At 45.6% G+C, this 17,769-nt stretch overlaps 1 pseudogene across 1 annotated transcript in view; it reads left to right on the plus strand.

The window, feature by feature from the left end:
* The window catches only part of LOC310856100 (glutamate receptor 1-like), a 130,948-nt pseudogene that overhangs the window by 76,930 nt on the left and 36,249 nt on the right, over window positions 1-17,769 (plus strand). The window contains exons 5-9 of the transcript in view: window positions 252-410; window positions 2,376-2,543; window positions 4,885-4,989; window positions 6,684-6,797; window positions 7,703-7,909. The product of the transcript in view is annotated as a glutamate receptor 1-like (transcript). The remainder of the gene's footprint in view (window positions 1-251; window positions 411-2,375; window positions 2,544-4,884; window positions 4,990-6,683; window positions 6,798-7,702; window positions 7,910-17,769) is intronic.

Consider the following 17,769-nt stretch of genomic DNA (forward strand, 5'->3'; position numbering starts at 1 on the left):
TAAAACTAGACTAAACACTACAACATTCCAGGTGACTAAAATGTGACTGAAACTAAGTGAAAACTATTCAAGAGACTAATGACTAAAACTCAAATTTAAATTTGCTGCCTAAAAACAACACTGTGTGTGTGTGTGTGTGTGTGTGTGTGCGTGCGTGCGTGTGCGTGCGTGCGTGCGTGCGTGCGTGCGTGCGTGCGTGCGTGCGTGCGTGCGTGCGTGCGTGCGTGTGTGTGTGTGTGTGTTTCACATAGGGTTTCATGGAGCTGAACTTCACAGCCTTCCAGACCGTGGGACCCAACGTGACGGGCTTCCAGGCCGTGGACTACAGCCAGCCCATAGTCCAGGAGATCAACCAGGAGTGGCTGGACTTCGACAGCAAGGACCTCAAACTGCCTCGCAGGAGACTCAAGGTATTACCTGACCTGAGATCAGATTCATACCAGGTTTCCACTGGACACACACTGGTCTGATTATAACCCATTCTGACCTGAGATCAGATTCATACCAGATTTCCACTGGACAACACACTGGTCTGATTATAACCCATTCTGACCTGAGATCAGATTCATACCAGGTTTCCACTGGACAACACACAGGTCTGATTATAACCCATTCTGACCTGAGATCAGATTCATACCAGGTTTCCACTGGACAACACACTGGTCTGATTATAACCCATTCTGACCTGAGATCAGATTCATACCAGGTTTCCACTGGACAACACACTGGTCTGATTATAACCCATTCTGACCTGAGATCAGATTCATACCAGGTTTCCACTGGACAACACACTGGTCTGATTATAACCCATTCTGACCTGAGATCAGATTCATACCAGGTTTCCACTGAACAACACACTGGTCTGATTATAACCCATTCTGACCTGAGATCAGATTCATACCAGGTTTCCACTGAACAACACACTGACTGGTCTGATGAACCCATTCTGAACTGAGATCAGATTTTTAAAAATGTCAGTTGTTGTTCGATTAAAAAAAAAAAGCAGACCTACAAGCTCGTATCGCGCCACTCGGTGGCGCGCTATGAGCTTGTAGATCTGCTATTTTTCAATAGCTAAAGCACGACATGATGCTGACACCTAAATGGGTTCCCGTTCAGAATGGGTTAAGAACCCAGGGGCTCCCTAAGGGGGGTCCAGCTATAGGGGTCCATCCCCTATAGGGGTCCGTCCAGGGGTGGGCAACTGGCGGCCCGGGGGCCACATGCGGCCCCCACCTTCACTTAACACTTTTTGTTTTACATAGGACGCCTCAGGCCGGCTTAAAGGGACACTTCACCCTTTTTGCAAAAACATAAATGTTAATGACGTTTAGAAGTTTTAGAACACTTTCCTGTGGGTCTTTATGTGTGTAATGTGTGGTTTTAGTTATTTTAGATTGTAGCAGTGAGCACAGTGTCTCTGATGTCATGGACACTGGTCTCGCTACCTTCCTGGACTACAATTCCCATAATTATTTGGTGCACTGCTGCTCCTTGTGAATAGGTGTCTTACTAAGACAACATGTAGTCCAGGAAGGAAGTGAGCCCAGTGTCCATGACATCAGAGACACTGGGCTCACTGCTACAATCTAAAATATCTAAAACCACATATTACACACATAAAGACCCCCAGGAAAGTGTTCTAAAGCTTCTAAACGTCATTAACATATATTTTTTTGCAAAAAGTGTCCCTTAAAGGATTCGAACCGAGAGGTGCCTTGGACGTCGGTGGACGTCCTAGCCAGCGCATCCTCAAAGATACGGGGCGAGATGAGAATATTCAGAATTGTTCCGATTATTTGTTTTGTCCGTTCGCCTTTCGCTTGCCGTATGCTAACGCTCTGGGCGATTATTAGCTTGCCGTATGCTAACGCTCTGGGCGATTATTAGCTTGCCGTATGCTAACGCTCTGGGCGATTATTAGCTTGCCGTATGCTAACGCTCTGGGCGATTATTAGCTTGCCGTATGCTAACGCTCTGGGTGATTATTAGCTTGCCGTATGCTAACGCTCTGGGCGATTATTAGCTTGCCGTTGACTCCCATGTTAGCGCGGCGGAAAGAATGACTCGTATCTCCTAATCCAGGGCGCTCTCCGTGGTGATGAATGGATCGATATGCTGGCGCTTCATTTCTGCTCCTCATCCGTCTCTCCCGCAAAATATGAACGCTTTTTGCGAGCGTAAAAAAATAAATTAAGATGATCGGGGATGTGAGGTCACTTTGTAAAGTCAACTTTTTTTTTTAGGAAAGTGTTTCCGGTTCATGGCTTTCAGAGTAAAAGCGATCAGAACAACTCCGGCACCCCAGAGCTCCTATTTTGAAGCACTTCCGGCACTGATTGTGTTTTATTAATGCTTTCTTCTGATTGGCCCAGTTCACCGGGGCGCTGACCTATGACGGCGTCAGCGTCATGTCGGCGGCCTTCCAGAGCCTGAGGAGGCAGCGAATAGACATCTCCCGCCGCGGCAACGCCGGCGAGTGTCTGGCCAATCCGCCGGCTCCGTGGGGGCAGGGCATCGACATCCAACGGGCTCTGCAGCAGGTCAGTAATACTGTGATTTGATTGGCTGCAGCAGCGTACGTCCGTCGTATATCGAGGACAGAAAAGTGAGGACGCCGATTTGCGATTGGCCGGAATGTGACGATGCATGATGACAAGGGCGCCCCTCACTTTGCACGAGGGGGCTTCAAGCCCCTCCTATAAACAGCTTTGGTCGCCACACGCCTCACACACGTCTCACACTTTGCCGTTGACAATGGAAGGAGAAATATAAGGTCATGTGCCTCAAATATGATGTACATTTTGTGGCAACACAAACATTAATGAATCCATTTTGGGGCGAGAACCCCTTTTGGTGTTATAGCATTATGTTATGCTTTAGCTATTGAAAAATAGCAGATCTACAATAGAAATGCCATTCAATGGGGGGGGGTCAGTATAGACTATAATCTTTACAGATGAATTACATTCAGTCGTTCACCCACCGTTTTCATTTTCATAGTTTTCATTTATTTATTTTTGTCACATTTTAGTCAGTTGTAATGTTTTTGTATGTGTCCTTTAGCAGGACACTGGACGTCTAATTGAGGTCTAATTGAATGTTTTTGTATGTGTCCCTGAGCAGGACACTGGACGTCTAATTGAGGTCTAATTGAATGTTTTTGTATGTGTCCCTGAGCAGGAAGCTGGACCTCTAATTGCTCCCTGTTTTCCTCCACCATCGGTGGGTGAACGACTGAATGTAATTCATCTGTAAAGAGCCTTGGATAACGGCGCTATATATGCACCATTTAACCCACTCTGACCTGAGATTAGATTCTAAAAACGTCTGTTTGAAAATGACAGTTTCTGAAAAAAGCTATGTTTCTACGTTAGTCGTTCTTCGTTTTTTTTTCTTCAAAAATAGCAGACCTACAAGCTCGTGAGCTCTATGAGCTTGTAGATCTGCTATTTTTAAATATCAAGTTGCTCAGTGGCGTTTTTTGAAGCACCCGGAACTCCGGAAGAACGCTCTACACTTCTTCCGCATTTTTCTACTTCCGGACACCAAAATTTGGTGTCCAAAAAAAAAAACGCGGAAGTGCAAACGAGCGCTCAATGTTAAAGCCCAGATAGATGCACGGGCTTTTCCTCGTCAGAACTCCACGGGTTACCGCCTGCAGTCCCCACTCTTCACCACGCTAGAGGCGCTAGCGCTAGCGCCTCAGCCCTCGTGGCTCGCGTGGCTGGCGACGGTGGGCGATCCTCATGTCCTGCAGCTGCAGGATCCTGTCCAGCAGCACCATCTCCTCCCCCTGCCGTGACTCCTCCTCCCTCCGCTGTGACTCCTCCCCCCCGCCGCCTCTTCTCGTCTCTCATTTCGGCGAGGTTGTAGAACGCCGCGGTGACGGCCGCGCCGGCCGCGGCCGCGCCCATGTACCTGGCGTATTGGACGGCCCTCCGGATCCCGCTCGACATCGTTTCTATAGCCTCGAAGTACTCCACCGCGGTCTCGTCGAGGGGGAATGAAAGTGAGAGATTTTGTCGCCGACTCGCCGCTTTTTATGCTGCTCTCCTTTGCGTTGATGTCACGGCGTGTGTCCTTATATGGCTGATGTGAGGTCACATGATGTCACGAGCTTGAAACCAAAGCTTCCAGTTCACCTGATGTCATCGCTAGAGACACATGCATCCCCGGGCTCTGGACCTGGTCACCCTTATATGTCCATATATGGAGCTGGTCACCCTTATATGTCCATATATGGAGCTGGTCACCCTTATATGTCCATATATGGAGCTGGCCTATAATATGTTCCGTCACATCACAACACTCCATATTTGAGCACGCCTGACACAGAACTCTGTTTATAGAGAAACACAGAGAGACAGATACAGATACAGCTCCATATATGGGCATAAAAGGGACACGGGTACAACGGGGTATTGCATAGCCTGGTGGGGGGGGGGGGGGGGGGCATGGATCTCCGACTTCCACTGTTACCGACTCGGTGCTCTATACAGCCGGGCACCGGTTTGAGTTATTTTAACCCATTCTGACCTGAGATCAGATTCACACGAGGTTTCCACTGGACACACACACTGGTCTGATTAACCCATTCTGACCTGAGATCAGATTCTATTAAATGTCGGTAGTTCTTCGACTTTTCAAAAATAGCAGACCTACAAGCTCGTAGCGCGCCATTCAGTGGCGCGCTACGAGCTTGTAGATCTGCTATTTTTCAATAGCTAAAGCATAACATAATGCTAATCCCGTTCAGAATGGGTTAATGTGTCGTTACATGACTTTGCATTTATTTTGTGTGCATGCGTGCGTGCGTGCGTGTGTGTATGCGTGTGCCTGTGCGTGTGTGTGTGCGTGCGCGCGCATGCACGTTGATCCCAGGTCCAACTGGAGGGCCTGAGCGGTCACGTACAGTTCGACGAGCGAGGCCACCGCACGAACTACACGCTGAACGTCATGGAACTGACCAACGCCGGGCCCATGAAGGTAGGTGACAACCAGCCCATTCTGACCTGAGATCAGATTCATACCAGGTTTCCACTGGAAACACACTGGTCTGATTAACCCATTCTGACCTGAGATCAGATTCTAAAAATGTCAGTCGCTCTTCGATTTTTCAAAAATAGCAGACCTACAAGCTCGTAGCGCGCCACTCGGTGGTGCGCTACGAGCTTGTAGATCTGCTATTTTTAAATAGCTAAAGCATAACGTAACGCTAACACCAAAAGGGGTTAATGGCATTTCGATCTCTGAGACCCCCGAATTATATCGCAAAAATTTTAACTCTGAGAGTGTATACAAAATGGAACCAATAAATGGACCCGTTATTCAGTATTTTAGCCGTGACGTGAGCGCCCCCTCCTGAGATACTTCCGGGTCCTACTTTTGTGTCACTTTTGTGTCCCCATGGAGTTATACTGTGACGCTCCGTCGGACTAAATCTGAGACGAAAACAACCACGAAAGTCTCATTTTACCGCTTTCCTCGCAACAACAAAGCTGCGCTGCTCTCCCAAATCTGGCTGTGACAGGCCGTCTGCCCCACATGGAATACTATCGCCATTTTATTTTATTGCATCAACTAAATCCTCATTAATGCAAACTAGATTCAACATACTCAAGCCTGCACACATTGTAAATATCCCCCGAAATATTTTACTGAGCAAATGGATTGTTGCCACCTTCACCTGTGGGGCGGCGGTGGCTCAGGGGTAGAGTGCCTGGATGGTAACCGTAAGGTTGCCAGTTCGAACCCGGGCTCCCCCAGAGTCACCGTCGAAGTGTCCTTGAGCAAGACACTGAACCCCTAATTGCTCCCGATGTGCTAGTTGGTGCCTTGCATGGTTTCCGCTGCCATCGGTGTATGAATGTGTGTGTGAATGGGTGAATGTAATGCACAATCTCTGTAAAGCGCCTTGGATAAAGGCGCTATATAAATGCACCATTTACCATTTTTCAATAATAATGATAATAATAGTCTTTATTGTCTCCACATCATATATTTTTGTTGTCATGGACACTTGTACAAAACATTAATAATTCTACTCGAGTTGGAAGCATTAAGACCCATTTTAACCCTCTATGGCTTCCTTTCTGAAAAATAACGTCAATTTAAAAAGATTCACACGTTTAGATATTCTATTTACAATGAGATGCGGACGGGAGCTGGAGCCACTTGGACCCGGACGTAACGTAGCACTACAAAATGACCCGGACGTAACGTAGCACTACAAAATGACCCGGACGTATCGTAGCACTACAAAATGACCCGGACGTATCGTAGCACTACAAAATGACCCGGACGTAACGTAGCACTACAAAATGACCCGGACGTATCGTAGCACTACAAAATGACCCGGACGTATCGTAGCACTACAAAATGACCCGGACGTAACGTAGCACTACAAAATGACCCGGACGTATCGTAGCACTACAAAATGACCCGGACGTAACGTAGCACTACAAAATGACGTCGGACTTAAGTACTGAATAGCGTCCATCTGGTTCCATTTGAGTTATACAGACCCATAAGGGTCCATTAATTTGGTTCCAAACTATATAATCATTTAGCTATGGGGACCCCCTGGAACTCCCTCAAGGCCGGGACCCCTTTGGGGAACCAGAGGTGTACTGAATGCCACGTTATAACCCCTCCCTCCCCCTCGGTGGTCGTGTGTCCAGGTGGGCTACTGGAGCGAGAAGAAGAGCTACGTCAGCATCGCCGTCTACAAACCGCGCGTCGTGGAGGACTTCACGGTCCTGCAGAACAGGACCTACATAGTCACCACCATACTGGTACGATGTTTAACACATTGCTTGCTACAGTTTTCAATTTTCTCAGGCTTGGTGGTGCTGAGCGATTAACATTGGACTTTTGAACTTTTTCGGGGCCCACAGCGAGGGGCCTCTTATAGCGAGAATCACACCGCATAAATCAGAACTAAGCCTAACTTGTCCACTTCAATTTAAAAAAAAATCATGATTTTACCATCTTCCATTCTGGAGATATTGACCTTTTTCTAACACCTGCTTTTGCCTGCACGCTGCTCGCTTGAAAAAACAACAGAGATATGGAAGGTTGAAGTTGACAGACATTGACAGACAGATATAAAAATGAACACAAATAATATCATATACATACTACACACTGAATGAAAGCCCTGAATGTCTACTTTTAGGAGGAAAACAAATACACGTTGATCCCATGTACAGTTTGTCAGTAATTGGCTATTGAATGCAGCTTGCGCCCCCCAGAGAGAACTTCAGAGAAGGCATGGACCTGAAGAACTATTATTCACAAAATAAGGCCTATAGCGACATGTACATACTATATACCGTATCAAACAGAAGACTCTCTGCTTTCATAAGAAACTAATACTGTAATATTAATAAAAATCACACCCCTGTGAAGTGAGCAGTTCAATGTTACACAACATTGCACTGCTCACTTCACAGGGGGACAGTAGGACAAAGACGTTTTAATGAAAAACAGTGGATTAAGAACCTCAACACGGATTTTCCTGGAGGCTTAAACATGGCCTAAAATCAGATCTTGAACACAACAAAAACTTAAACTCAGGATTAAACTGGAGAAATCTAACAATGATTGGATCAGACTTCCTTCGGATACATGGCGAATGCATTTATTCCTTGCATTGTGCACCGAAGTTTTTTAATTCTCCCCCCTCTCTCTCCTATAGGAGGCTCCCTACGTGATGCTGAAGAAGAACCATGAGCAGCTGGTGGGCAACGACCGCTACGAGGGCTACTGCGTGGAGCTGGCGGCGGAGATCGCCAAGCACGTCGGCTTCAACTACCGCATGGAGCTGGTGGGGGACGGCAAGTACGGCTCCCGGGACGCCATCACCAAGATGTGGAACGGCATGGTGGGGGAGCTGGTCTACGGGGTGAGTGTAGGGGAGTGGGTGATTTCAAGATGTGGAACGGCACGGTGCATGGGGGAGCTGGTCTCTAAGCTACGATGACTAAGGGCCACTATAGTTCCACACTCACTCCAGAGGGCCTCTATAGTTCCACACTCACTCCAGAGGGACGCTATAGTTCCACACTCACTCCAGAGGGCCTCTATAGTTCCACACTCACTCCAGAGGGCCTCTATAGTTCCACACTCACTCCAGAGGGCCACTATAGTTCCACACTCACTCCAGAGGGCCTCTATAGTTCCACACTCACTCCAGAGGGCCACTATAGTTCCACACTCACTCCAGAGGACCACTATAGTTCCACACTCACTCCAGAGGACCACTATAGTTCCACACTCACTCCAGAGGGACGCTATAGTTCCACACTCACTCCAGAGGGCCACTATAGTTCCACACTCACTCCAGAGGGACGCTATAGTTCCACACTCACTCCAGAGGGCCACTATAGTTCCACACTCACTCCAGAGGGCCACTATAGTTCCACACTCACTCCAGAGGGCCACTATAGTTCCACACTCACTCCAGAGGGCCACTATAGTTCCACACTCACTCCAGAGGGACGCTATAGTTCCACACTCACTCCAGAGGGCCACTATAGTTCCACACTCACTCCAGAGGGACGCTATAGTTCCACACTCACTCCAGAGGGCCACTATAGTTCCACACTCACTCCAGAGGGCCACTATAGTTCCACACTCACTCCAGAGGGCCACTATAGTTCCACACTCACTCCAGAGGGCCACTATAGTTCCACACTCACTCCAGAGGACCACTGTAGTTCCACACTCACTCCAGAGTGCCACTATAGTTCCACACTCACTCCAGTTATCTTCAACCAATAATGGTTAAATTGGTTAAAAGCTAAGGTGACCGATGCCGCCTCAGGTCTAAATTATCTTTGAAGCAATCAGAAGCAACACATTTGGCCCAAACGACGACACTTGGTCCATCATGGATGACTGACAGCTGTCGAGGAAGTTTCTTAGAAGCAAAAAAAAAAACAATTATGACTTCATCGTGGTTTCATAGAAAGGATGTCATCATCATATCATCATTCACACATGAAGAAGAATGTCTCTGTTTATGGAAAACATGAGGTCTCGGGGGGGGGGGGGGGGGGGGGGAGAGAGAGAGAGAGAGAGAGAGAAGCTGACGATCACAGGAGCTCTGCTCCAATGGTGCGTGCGTGCGTGCGTGCGTGCGTGCGTGCGTGCGTGTGTGCGTGCGCGCGTAGGCTTTATTATGCTAATTATCTTCCACAAACAGAGCAGAGGAGCACATGTTCCCCAACGGAGTTATACGAGGAAAAAAACACACAAAAAAAAAGAAACCCTGATTCTCAGAACGGAACCACATTGGGTTTGGTTGTGTTTCTCTGCTCACTGTCAGAGGTACGAACACGACTCGAGATTTTTCACCGCACGATTTGACACGCGTCCAAAGAAAGATGTTTGATATTATACAGTAACCGCGTGGTATAAAAGTGATTTGCATTAATTGTCCTTCAATGGAGAGTCACAGAGTGTTCTGGAGGAAATAAGCAACCATGCATGGCAGGGTCCATTTGGTTTACGTGGTGGTATACTGTATACAACGCTCAGAGTTAGATTAGATCCCATTTTCAACTGAGGCCGATTCTAAATAAATAAAAAAAAGATTTCTAAATCCTGTCCGAAGATTTCGGAAAAGCTTCAAATATTTATAGCGGTATCAAAAAATTATATCATTTTTAATACCGTATACTTATACAGCAGTGGTTCCCAGGTAGGGGTCCTCGAGGGAGTTCCAGGGGGTCCCTATAGCTAAATGATAGTTTGGAACCAAATGGACCCTTATGGTTCTGTAACTCTGAGAGTGTACAAATGGAACCAAATGGACCCTTATGGGTCTGTAACTCTGAGAGTGTACAAATGGAACCAAATGGACCCTTATGGGTCTGTAACTCAGAGAGTGTAACACATGGAACCAAATGGACCCTTATGGGTCTGTAACTCTTAGAGTGTACAAATGGAACCAAATGGACCCTTATGGGTCTGTAACTCAGAGAGTGTACAAATGGAACCAAATGGACCCTTATGGGTCTGTAACTCAGAGAGTGTACAAATGGAACCAAATGGACCCTTATGGGTCTGTAACTCAGAGAGTGTACAAATGGAACCAAATGGACCCTTATGGGTCTGTAACTCTGAGAGTGTACAAATGGAACCAAATGGACCCTCATGGGTCTGTAACTCAGAGAGTGTACAAATGGAACCAAATGGACCCTCATGGGTCTGTAACTCAGAGAGTGTACAAATGTCCATTTGTACACTCTCTGAGTTGAAATAACTTAGATTTTACCATTTACATTGGAGTCCCAGAGATAGAAATGCCATTAAATGGGGGTCCGTCAGTAGCCTGATTCAGGTCAAACCTGGGGGGTCCTTGAAATGAAAATGGTTGTGAATCACTGCTAGAGCCGTAACATTCTTCTCTAATGGGGGTCCCTGAATCACTGCTAGAGCCGTAACATTCTTCTCTAATGGGGGTCCCTGAATCACTGCTAGAGCCGTAACATTCTTCTCTAATGGGGGGTCCCTGAATCACTGCTAGAGCCGTAACATTCTTCTCTAATGGGGGGTCCCTGAATCACTGCTAGAGCCGTAACATTCTTCTCTAATGGGGGTCCCTGAATCACTGCTAGAGCCGTAACATTCTTCTCTAATGGGGGGTCCCTGAATCACTGCTAGAGCCGTAACATTCTTCTCTAATGGGGGTCCCTGGTATATATTGTCACAAGGGGTTCCCGTCCCAATGGGATATGCCACTCATGATTTTTACTGTGTGTAACTTGATGCACGCACACGCACGCACGCACGCACGCACGCACACACGCACACACACACACACACACACACACACACACACACACACACACAAAGAAACATATTGTCCTTCAGGGTACTGCGGTTATGAATAGAACAGCATCTCATTGAGAGCGTGCTGTGCATAACGACGTCATCTATATGTTATTAAAAAAAAACACATTCGTACACAGCAGTGGTTCCCAAAGTGGGGTCCGGGGACCCCCAGGGGTCCTTGAGGGAGTTCCAGGGGGGGTCCCCAGCTAAATGATGTTAATAGGAACCAAATGGACCCTTATATGGGCCTGTAACTTAACTCTGTCATTGTACAAATTGTACACTGTCAGAGTTAAATTAAGTTTGACTGTTTTACACGCTTAACCCGCATTTTAATCAACCCCCCTTCACTGCCGAGATTGTTGTATTACCTTTAGAGCATACGCTGAATTATTTGGGCTTTTAATCCGCGAAAATCGAGCGAAAAAAGCTTCCCCGTTTGTTATGAACGATCGCACCACCCGCCATCTTGGTACACCCGGAAGGACGCAGCACAGGACCCTCCTCCATGAGGCGTTGAACCCCATTCGTTTGCATTGGCCTCAATTTCCCAGAAGCCCTAGCAGCCCACAGCATGTGACGATTTCCGGTTTCGTCATCAAAACAAATGCATCTACTCTCTTTCTCCGCGGCGAAGACGGATTTTCTTTTTATTTATTACATTATGGCGGATTAAACACATAAAACAAAAGGCGGTATTAGCGGGGTTGGCAGCGACAGTAACCTGGAGTAATCCATTCCCGGCACGGAAACTGTTACGTTGATCTTACGATATAAATTGGGGGTCTCAGAGATAGAAATGCCATTGAATGGGGGTCCGTACTCCGTAGACTAATGCATGTCAAACTGGAGGCGGTCCTTGAAATGAAACGGGTTGAGAATCACTGCTAGAGCTGTAAAGATCTTCTCTCATGGGGGTCCCTGCAGGCATTATCTCTTCAAATGGGGGTCTGTGGCCTGATCAGTGTCAATGTGGGGGTCCTTGACATGAAAAGGTATGAGGACCACAGACCACTAACCTATATGTTTAAAAACATTGGTTCACTGTTGATTTCGGCGACTTAAACTATGACGAAAGATGTTCGTCGACTACCTTTTTTCACTGACGAGAACTAAATGGAAATTAAAGGTATATTCAGTGATTTCACTTAATTCAAATATCACTTATTTTTTTGTTTTGTTGTGATAATCCTCTCTACTATAGAGTGTGCTGACCATATAAGGAGTTCCTCCATGTCCCCAGTTAACCCCTGGGGGTCAAAAAACCTTAGGTTTCGTTTTTGGCTCTCTATCCTGATTGGATGAAAGGCTTAGGTCCCAGCCAAAAACGAAACCTAAGGTTTTTTGAGTGAAATCACTGAATATACCTTTAAATGAAAACTACTGTAAGCTAAGCTATGATGACTAAAACTAAGACTAAATATATTGACAATTTCGTCAACAGATAAAAACTAGACTAAAATGTTAGGAAGGGACTAGTGGACAAGTCATTTTACACTTTGTTGCATGCTGAAAATAGCAGATCTACAAGCTCACAACGCATCGCAAAGTGCAAAATCAGTCATTGCGACTGCATCAAGGCCCGCCAAAATACATTTTAGTCGACTAAACACTAAAACATTCCAGGTGACTAAAATGCGACTAAAACTAAATGCTAAACTATTCAGGAGGCGACGACTGAAACTAAAATAGACATTTGCTGCCAAAAACAATAGTGTACACAGGTTTAAAGGACCTCATTTACTCAGGTACTGTACTGCACTGTGCTGCACTGCACTGCACTGTACTGCACTGTACTGCACTGCACTGTGCTGCACTGCACTGTACTGCACTGCACTGTGCTGCACTGCACTGCACTGCACTGCACTGTACTGTACTGTACTGTACTGTACTGTACTGTACTGTACTGTACTGTACTGTACTGTACTGCACTGCACTGCACTGCACTGCACTGCACTGCACTGCACTGTACTGCACTGCACTGCACTGCACTGCACTGCACTGCACTGCACTGTACTTTACTGTACTGTACTGTACTGTACTGTGCTCGAGTAACAATTTGGTACCGTATTTTCACTTATACGGGAGCATTTACTGGAGCATTTCCAATTACTCCACTATATACATTATTGGTTCACAATAATGATTTTAATTTAACCTTTATTTAACCAGTAAAAACACATATATCTCTCATACATACTGTATATCTTACCCCTTATCCCTAAACTAATTTGCCATTTTTCACTATTTTAAACGACCATTTAAAATAGTTCAAATATAGCCGATCTGCAAGCTCACAATGCCTCGATGTAGATCGGCTAGTTGAACTATTACTGTAGCCTACACTGCACTTCTGGCTAGACGCCACTCTGCATTTCATTGTCAAAGTATTGGTATACTATATGTGCAGTGACAATAAATCTAATCTAATCTAATCTAACCCATTCTGACCTGAGATCAGATTCATACGAGGTTTCCACTGGACACACACTGGTCTGATTAACCCCAGTCTGACCTGAGATCAGATTCTAAAAATGTCTGTCGTTCTTCGATTTTTCAAAAATAGCAGACCTACAAGCTCGTATCGCGCCACTCGGTGGCGCGCTATGAGCTTGTAGATCTGCTATTTTTCAATAGCTAAAGCATAACATGATGCTCCACTCTCAGAGTTACAGACCCATAAGGGTCCATTTGTACACTCTCAGAGTTACAGACCCATAAGGGTCCATTTGTACACTCTCAGAGTTACAGACCCATAAGGGTCCATTTGTACACTCTCAGAGTTACAGACCCATAAGGATCCATTTGTACACTCTCAGAGTTACAGACCCATAAGGGTCCATTTGTACACTCTCAGAGTTACAGACCCATAAGGGTCCATTTGAACACATTCAGAGTTACAGACCCATAAGGGTCCATTTGAACACACTCAGAGTTACAGACCCATAAGGGTCCATTTGAACACATTCAGAGTTACAGACCCATAAGGGTCCATTTGAACACATTCAGAGTTACAGACCCATAAGGGTCCATTTGAACACTCTCAGAGTTACAGACCCATAAGGGTCCATTTGAACACATTCAGAGTTACAGACCCATAAGGGTCCATTTGTACACATTCAGAGTTACAGACCCATAAGGGTCCATTTGAACACTCTCAGAGTTACAGACCCATAAGGGTCCATTTGAACACACTCAGAGTTACAGACCCATAAGGGTCCATTTGAACACACTCAGAGTTACAGACCCATAAGGGTCCATTTGAACACATTCAGAGTTACAGACCCATAAGGGTCCATTTGTACACTCTCAGAGTTACAGACCCATAAGGGTCCATTTGTACACATTCAGAGTTACAGACCCATAAGGGTCCATTTGAACACTCTCAGAGTTACAGACCCATAAGGGTCCATTTGAACACATTCAGAGTTACAGACCCATAAGGGTCCATTTGAACACATTCAGAGTTACAGACCCATAAGGGTCCATTTGAACACATTCAGAGTTACAGACCCATAAGGGTCCATTTGAACACATTCAGAGTTACAGACTCATAAGGGTCCATTTGTACACTCTCAGAGTTACAGACCCATAAGGGTCCATTTGTACACTCTCAGAGTTACAGACCCATAAGGGTCCATTTGTACACTCTCAGAGTTACAGACCCATAAGGGTCCATTTGTACACTCTCAGAGTTACAGACCCATAAGGGTCCATTTGAACACATTCAGAGTTACAGACCCAGAGGGGAGGGAGGTTGACAGAGATGCATGCGTTGTGTTTTCTGACGTGCATGGTCAGGAACGCTCTGAAATGTTGCCCCACTTTTCTGTAACCGGACAGATATACTGTATGTACAGTATATTATGCAAGTGGTTCCCAAAGTGGGGACCGCGAGACCCCCGGGGGTCCTGGAGGGAGTTTCCAGGGGGTCCCTATAGCTAAGTGATAGTTTGGAACCAGATGGACCCTTATGGGTCTGTAACTCTGAGAGTGTACAAATGGACCCTTATGGGTCTGTAACTCTGAGAGTGTACAAATGGACCCTTATGGGTCTGTAACTCTGAGAGTGTACAAATGGACCCTTATGGGTCTGTAACTCTGAGAGTGTACAAATGGACCCTTATGGGTCTGTAACTCTGAGAGTGTACAAATGGACCCTTATGAGTCTGTAACTCTGAATGTGTTCAAATGGACCCTTATGGGTCTGTAACTCTGAATGTGTTCAAATGGACCCTTATGGGTCTGTAACTCTGAATGTGTTCAAATGGACCCTTATGGGTCTGTAACTCTGAGTGTGTTCAAATGGACCCTTATGGGTCTGTAACTCTGAGAGTGTACAAATGGACCCTTATGGGTCTGTAACTCTGAGAGTGTACAAATGGACCCTTATGGGTCTGTAACTCTGAGAGTGTACAAATGGACCCTTATGGGTCTGTAACTCTGAGAGTGTACAAATGGACCCTTATGGGTCTGTAACTCTGAGAGTGTACAAATGGACCCTTATGAGTCTGTAACTCTGAATGTGTTCAAATGGACCCTTATGGGTCTGTAACTCTGAATGTGTTCAAATGGACCCTTATGGGTCTGTAACTCTGAATGTGTTCAAATGGACCCTTATGGGTCTGTAACTCTGAATGTGTTCAAATGGACCCTTATGGGTCTGTAACTCTGAGAGTGTTCAAATGGACCCTTATGGGTCTGTAACTCTGAATGTGTACAAATGGACCCTTATGGGTCTGTAACTCTGAGAGTGTACAAATGGACCCTTATGGGTCTGTAACTCTGAATGTGTTCAAATGGACCCTTATGGGTCTGTAACTCTGAGTGTGTTCAAATGGACCCTTATGGGTCTGTAACTCTGAGTGTGTTCAAATGGACCCTTATGGGTCTGTAACTCTGAGAGTGTTCAAATGGACCCTTATGGGTCTGTAACTCTGAATGTGTACAAATGGACCCTTATGGGTCTGTAACTCTGAATGTGTTCAAATGGACCCTTATGGGTCTGTAACTCTGAGAGTGTTCAAATGGACCCTTATGGGTCTGTAACTCTGAATGTGTTCAAATGGACCCTTATGGGTCTGTAACTCTGAATGTGTTCAAATGGACCCTTATGGGTCTGTAACTCTGAGTGTGTTCAAATGGACCCTTATGGGTCTGTAACTCTGAATGTGTTCAAATGGACCCTTATGGGTCTGTAACTCTGAGAGTGTACAAATGGACCCTTATGGGTCTGTAACTCTGAGAGTGTACAAATGGACCCTTATGGGTCTGTAACTCTGAGTGTGTACAAATGGACCCTTATGGGTCTGTAACTCTGAGAGTGTACAAATGGACCCTTATGGGTCTGTAACTCTGAGAGTGTACAAATGGACCCTTATGGGTCTGTAACTCTGAGAGTGGAGCATCATGTTATGCTTTAGCTATTGAAAAATAGCAGATCTACAAGCTCATAGCGCGCCACCGAGTGGCGCGATACGAGCTTGTAGGTCTGCTATTTTTGAAAAATCGAAGAACGACAGACATTTTTAGAATCTGATCTCAGGTCAGACTGGGGTTAATCAGACCAGTGTGTGTCCAGTGGAAACCTCGTATGAATCTGATCTCAGGTCAGAATGGGTTAGATTAGATTAGATTAGATTTATTGTCACTGCACATATAGTATACCAATACTTTGACAATGAAATGCAGAGTGGCGTCTAGCCAGAAGTGCAGTGTAGGCTACAGTAATAGTTCAACTAGCCGATCTACATCGAGGCATTGTGAGCTTGCAGATCGGCTATATTTGAACTATTTTAAATGGTCGTTTAAAATAGTGAAAAATGGCAAATTAGTTTAGGGATAAGGGGTAAGATATACAGTATGTATGAGAGATATATGTGTTTTTACTGGTTAAATAAAGGTTAAATTAAAATCATTATTGTGAACCAATAATGTATATAGTGGAGTAATTGGAAATGCTCCAGTAAATGCTCCCGTATAAGTGAAAATACGGTACCAAATTGTTACTCGAGCACAGTACAGTACAGTACAGTACAGTAAAGTACAGTGCAGTGCAGTGCAGTGCAGTGCAGTGCAGTACAGTACAGTGCAGTGCAGTGCAGTGCAGTGCAGTGCAGTGCAGTGCAGTGCAGTGCAGTGCAGTGCAGTACAGTACAGTACAGTACAGTACAGTACAGTACAGTGCAGTGCAGTGCAGTGCAGTGCAGCACAGTGCAGTGCAGTACAGTGCAGTGCAGCACAGTGCAGTGCAGTACAGTGCAGTACAGTGCAGTGCAGTGCAGCACAGTGCAGTACAGTACCTGAGTAAATGAGGTCCTTTAAACCTGTGTACACTATTGTTTTTGGCAGCAAATGTCTATTTTAGTTTCAGTCGTCGCCTCCTGAATAGTTTAGCATTTAGTTTTAGTCGCATTTTAGTCACCTGGAATGTTTTAGTGTTTAGTCGACTAAAATGTATTTTGGCGGGCCTTGATGCAGTCGCAATGACTGATTTTGCACTTTGCGATGCGTTGTGAGCTTGTAGATCTGCTATTTTCAGCATGCAACAAAGTGTAAAATGACTTGTCCACTAGTCCCTTCCTAACATTTTAGTCTAGTTTTTATCTGTTGACGAAATTGTCAATATATTTAGTCTTAGTTTTAGTCATCATAGCTTAGCTTACAGTAGTTTTCATTTAAAGGTATATTCAGTGATTTCACTCAAAAAACCTTAGGTTTCGTTTTTGGCTGGGACCTAAGCCTTTCATCCAATCAGGATAGAGAGCCAAAAACGAAACCTAAGGTTTTTTGACCCCCAGGGGTTAACTGGGGACATGGAGGAACTCCTCCCTCCCCTCTCCCCCCTCCCACCCCCCCCCCCCCTCTCCCCCACCACCGGCCCTGGGCTGACAAAATAAATAAGATGTGTCGGCTATACGTACG

The sequence above is a fragment of the Protomyctophum parallelum genome (genome assembly GCF_964188405.1).
Source record: "Protomyctophum parallelum genome assembly, chromosome: 1".
NCBI lineage: Eukaryota > Metazoa > Chordata > Actinopteri > Myctophiformes > Myctophidae > Protomyctophum > Protomyctophum parallelum.